The sequence below is a fragment of the Mirounga angustirostris genome, unplaced genomic scaffold (assembly GCF_029215605.1).
Source record: "Mirounga angustirostris isolate CCGP_5_RB_7025 unplaced genomic scaffold, mMirAng1.0.hap1 SCAF_10, whole genome shotgun sequence".
NCBI classification, from domain to species: domain Eukaryota; kingdom Metazoa; phylum Chordata; class Mammalia; order Carnivora; family Phocidae; genus Mirounga; species Mirounga angustirostris.
The window spans coordinates 123334442-123340441 of NW_026991718.1; positions in this window are offsets into that span (position 1 = coordinate 123334442).

Consider the following 6000-nt stretch of genomic DNA (forward strand, 5'->3'; position numbering starts at 1 on the left):
GGCACAGAGTTTCTCGGCATCTTTCCCGTGCGCCCGTGAACGGACGGGTGCAGCTGCCCTGTCCGCTCAGGGCCCAAGCAGGGTGTGGTGACCCCTCAGAAGGAGGGTCTGGGTCTCACCCCCAGGTAAGCCACAGAGCATAGCCCTGATGGCAGCCGAGGACAAGGAGGCTATGGAATGGAGTGACCAGCAGGGTGAGGAGGAGGAGCGACAGCTGCAGGGGCTGGTGCCGAAGTTTGCCCCACTTACCCCCATCTTCTGTGGTCTCCAGCAGGAAGAGCACCCCCCGGAGGAGCTGTACCCCCAATGTGTGCGGAGACACGCATCCCGCAGTATAAGGGTGGCACTAGGGTCTGACTGGGACAGGTACAGCTCAGACCCCCTTCAAGGAGCCCCAGCTGAGGGCTTCTCAGGCACTACCATGGTGCTCAAGCTGGGGACCCCCAGCCAGGGACAGGCTAAGGCTGTGGTGCTTTCTGCCGGAGGGAGGACTCCTCTAATGGAAGATGCTTGCTCCAGAGCTCCGGGCGAGGCTGGCAGAGATGCCGTCAGGTCTGCAGTGATGGCTCCCTGTCCGTGCCCAGTCCTGCTTCTCTCCAGTACTTTCACCGGTGGCCCTTTGCAACGGAACTTGCACCCCTCACTCTGTCTCAGCTCCTGCTCCTCTAAGAACCCAATCTGCAAAATCTGGCTCTGGGGATGATGAAAATTCAAGCTCAGGGGGTATTGTAAGAAAGAGAGCCTCCAGGCACCATGACCACAGCCAGAAGCACAGCCCTACAACTGTGTGATGTGGGCAGTGGACTGCTGCACACTCGCCATGGCCACCAATGGCCCTGACTTGGGTGCTGCTGTGGACAAGGCTACTGTGTGGCCCTGGGAAAGAATACCCTTGCATCCTTGCTGCTCGGAGTCACTCGGGGAGATCGAAAGTGCCAGGGGGAATGTTGGATTTGCTGAGCAGCCCTAGGTGTCAGGGGTGAATGAAAGTGAGCTTGGTTGTTCAGTTTCTATGGTGGGAGGCCGTCGTTGTCTCTCATCGGACTCAAAAAGGAAGGTGCTAAACCTGTGAGAAGAGAATTCCACATAGTGGGCAGTGAACAAGCATTAAGTAGCCTCTCCTCTGTGGATTTCCATAAGGTTCCAAATTCCCCATCAAACCCCACTGGGATAAATGTTACAGCCTCTGCAACAGAGACCACACTCCCTAGTCCCCCTGGGAATGTCCTGGGAAAGTGCCCTCTCATACTGAGCTCCACAGCAGACAGCTCTGTTAGCAGTTTCTCCCTCAGCAGTAATTTATTTCACTTTTAATAAACCCGGATCACTTTTCTGCCCCTCTTCTCATTCCGGTTTACATTCTCAACTTCTCCACGCTACATGATGCTTGGTCCTCCTTAGTCTGCAGCCTAGTGTTTTTATGCGGACACGAATTCTTCAATAACACCTGTCTTTTACTTTTTAAAACACCCAAGGTCTTTTACTGCAGAATCACAAAAAAGCACAGTCCTGCTGCCTCCAGGCAAGCTGATGTCACCTCTTGTCCGCCCACACTGCCAAAGCCTCAGCCATCTCCTTCCCTCCCTCCCTGGCGGTGAGATGCTGCAGCCATCAGCTGCCGGAAAAAATCCTCTCTCCTTCCTATCTCGGTGTCCGCTTACTACCGCTCACCCTCGCAGCCACGACAGCCCGCGCATGCGTTGCTCGCAGCCACGACAGTCCGCGCATGCGTTGCTCGCAGCCACGACAGTCCGCGCATGCGTTGCTTGAGCCAGTACCGGTGCACGCGTGGTGGCCGCCGAGAAGGCAGAGAGAGCAGGCAGCTGGACTTTCCATCATCTGTGGGGGACCCGGGCTCGGCCTCCCACTGCCAACACTAGCCCGACGGGAGACTCCTTAATTATAGGAATGGTGTTTTGTATGCTCAGCTGTCAAGAAATGAACACTGTCTAAACCACCCCCGTTCCCACTGCGAGCACCCTCCCCTCTGTTCCATTCCTGGCCCCAGCTTCCGGCCTGGAGTTCAACCAAATGTAGAAAGAAGGGGATTGGAGCAGTAGGGCCTCCGAAGCCTCTTGGCTGGCATTCTCCAAACCACCTACTGCCCCATAAAGACACTTTCAACTCTGCATGTAGTGGCGAGGAGAGGGAGCGAGCATAATGTGGGAGGCTGTGTGATATTAGTGAAATTACCCAGAGAGGCTGGCGGACATGCCCAAGATGGACGGGCACAGTCAGAAGGCATGTGGTTAATTGGGAGCAGCTCACCGGCTACCATGCTTCTCCCCGAGACACAGCATTCCGAAGCTGAGGAGGTTTGGGCTGAGATCAAATCCTGATGTCATATCTGCAGGCTCTGTGTGAGCTTTGGGGATTGAGTAACCAGATTCCCTGGTAATTTTTGCACACCCTTTGGCCACTTCCTAGGCTCTCCTTGTCCAGAAAGCTCCTCAGAGGAGGAGACTCTGTTCTAGCCAGCCATGTGTGTCTGCCCGGAGGAGTTCAGCATGACAAGGGTCATGTACAGACACCACGTGCTTCTTAGCTTGTCACAGGTGCCCTAAGCCACACCTTCCATGGCATGTGGAGTTGGAAGTCCCCTTTGACATAATCCAGATAAGCACCCTCACCCTGCAGATGGGAAAACTGAAGTCTAGCGGAGACATCAAAGTTCATGCTAGGAGTCAAGGGCACAGCTGGGCCCAGAACTACCTATCCTGGTACTACATTTTTTCTCTTTCCATAGGATGCTCATTAACCCTGGAAGATGGGTAACCTTTCAAAAAAGACTTGTTGGTCTATTGGTTTTATCTGAACCAGAAATCGGGTTCATAGCAGGCATTCCATGGTGATGGGATGACTCAAGCCAAAGCGTAGAATCAAAGATAATGTTGGTTTGGGGAGAAGAGAAGAAGTCAACTCCACAAAATGCCAAGTCAGCCATTATCACCAGGTATTTTGTATCATTTTAGTGTCCTCCCAATGATCTTTCTGCTCTTCTCTTGTCAATTTACTCCTCACCAGGCAGAGACCTTTGCTTAGATGCTTGGAGTCTTTCACAAGTGAGAAAAGTCCTAAGAGACCAAGTCACTCATTTCACAGTACCTGAGACAGAGGCCAGTGGCAGATGGAATTGCCCAAAATCAGCGGTGGGAAAGCGGTCTCATAGGCCCCCATAAAATAGGAATCATGTTTTGTTTTAACTTGTACTTCTTTAATTATCAATGAGGTTTTATTTATTTTCATAGATGAATTATCCACTTGTATTATTTTTTCTGTAGGCCATATATTCATGGTCCATGCTCATTTTTCTATTAGGGCATCTGTTTTCTTTATTATGTTGTAAACAGTCTTTCAACAAATTATAGAATATATATTCCCATCATATGTGTTTACTTACATTTTTCCAATTTCTAATTGTTTTTCCTACCATATGATTGATTTTTGCCTTACAAAAGTTTTTCATTTGTAGGTGGTTAGCCGTATCAAGTGGCTTTCAGAAGATCATCTCCATATCAGGATTATATAAAAATGCAGTTATGTTTTCTTTGAGTATTTTTATAGCTTAAATCCTTAATCATCTAAAACTTATTTTGAAATAATGGATGGGACAGAAATCCAGTATTTCGCCCCTGAATTGCTGACAACCTGTTACGATATCATGCACTGAGTTTTCTGACATTTCTCTGTGATGTGGAATTCTGCCTTTATAATTTGTAAATTCCTATAGGCACTGAGTTTCTCTTTTCTTCCATTGATGTGTGTGTATTCCCCCACCATTCCCCCTAATTCTGTTGATATATTTATGATAATCTTGGTTGCATTAAAATGTGTCAGTGGGCTTACTGTGGTCATCATTTCACAGTGTGCACCTGAAGCTAATGTAATGTTACATGTCAATTATACCTCAATAAAAATAAAATAAAATAAAAAGGGGCGCCTGGGTGGCTCAGCCGGTTAAGCGTCTGCCTTCGGCTCAGGTCATGATCCCAGGGTCCTGGGATCGAGCCCCGCATCGGGCTCCCTGCTCCGCGGGAGGCCTGCTTCTCCCTCTCCCACTCTCCCTGCTCGTGTTCCCTCTCTCACTGTGTCTCTCTCTCTCAAATAAATAAATAAAATCTTAAAAATAAATAAATAAATAAAATAAAAATTCCTGACAGTGCCTAGCATGGGGGGGGGGGGTGTATGTGTCATTGGGTAACTCCTTCTCCCATGATAATTTATCATCAGTTTTTTCCTGGCAAATCTCAAATGCTTACTTTATCAGGTGATATTTATAACAATTTTAAATCATTTATAAACCCCAACTATTGGTTATTTCATCACAATGCATCAAATTTATAGCATAAGAAATAGTGTGTTTTTGTGAATGGAATCTTTTCTTTCACTATGCTTTCTCACTGGTTATTGATTGTATAAAAGTTACTTGATCTATGGTATACAGTAATTTATTATTATTATTATTATTATTTTATTTGAGAGAGAGAGAGAGTGAGAGAGTGAGCGCAAGAGGGGGTAGGGTTAGAGGGAGAAGCAGACTCCCCGCCGAGCAGGGAGCCTGAGGTGGGACTCGATCCCGGGACTCCGGGATCATGACCTGAGCAGAAGGCAGTCGCTTAACCAACTGAGCCACCCAGGTGCCCAGTAATTTATTATTTAAAATGGTCTTGAGAGCAGTAGAAAAACCAGAAACACACTAGGACCATTTCAGAAGCCTTCTCTCAAGGATGGATTGCACAAAGAATCAAAAGTGTAATAAAATAAAGATAAAGAGCCTTTAGAAATAGACTGAAAACTTTCAAACAATTTTCTGGACGGACTTAACAGCTGGAGTAAAATGGGACTTGTCCTGTCCCTTCATAAATAGGCTTCTACTTGAAATAGGGCATTTGTTACCAAAAAATAAACTGCAAAGGGAAATTCCAATTACAAGATTTCAAGCATGTTACAGAACATGTTCAATGGGCTCTAAAAAGTAAACAAATTAAAAATCAAAACACACTCCTAATTTTTAAAAAATTGACCTTCAAAATAAAACCAAGAGCTGAAGTTCTCCTGCTGAGAATCTGGAATCTACGGATTAGGAGACTTTTAGGTATTATGATCAGAAGAGCCACTGGAAGAACTGATGTCTCATGAAGATCAAGATGCAAAAGGACAGCTGATCAAAATCTGCTTGATGCTGCAGCTTTCAGAGCAGACCCAAGACCCAGTCATGTCCTTTCCTTAACTGTCCTTGATGAACACAAGTACTAGTCCATCATACCCAACCCAGGATTCTTCAGTCTTGGCACTATTAACATTTTGGGTCAGATCATTCTTTTTTGTGGGGATCAGGGCTTTCTTATGCATTGTAGGATGTTTGGCAGCATTCCTGGCCTCTACCAGACTAAATGTCTCCAGGCACTGCCCAGTGTCCTCAGGGTGAGGGCAAAAACAGAACACTGGATCCCTCCAAATACTAAAAACACTCAAATACTGGAAATTTCCAAGAAGCCTAAGTCCTTTCCCATGTCTCAGCCTCAGTGTTCCTTTAGGAAGATTATCATCAGTCTCCGTGGCTGTCTTTTAAGCTGTGTGGCTGTCAGCATCACACCCAGCTTGTGGGCTCCACAAAATTGTCAGTTGATCGTTCTATTTTTTTTTCCAAACATTCCCTGTGGCAGAAATTGTTTTGCAGTTTTATCTAATTATTTGAGCCCCTTTGCAGAAGTAGTCCTTGAGGTTTGTTCCCACCCTAGGAGGGTTCTCCTTAGTTGTCTTTTTCAGTGAATCTTTCTGGGAATTACTAGTTGTAAATTAGTAAACTAGTTGGCTTGTAGCTGAGCTTTTTGCTCTCGTGGAGCTGCCGGCTTCCTCTTAATTGATTACCACCAAAATCTCCATTGTTTTAAAGAGCGCCTATAGGCTTGAACTTTTCCATGCTCTGTTCCAAATAAAGTCCATTTTTAGAGGGAGAGCTTCAGAGGTCTCTGTTGTTCCAGACTGCCTCTTACCCTG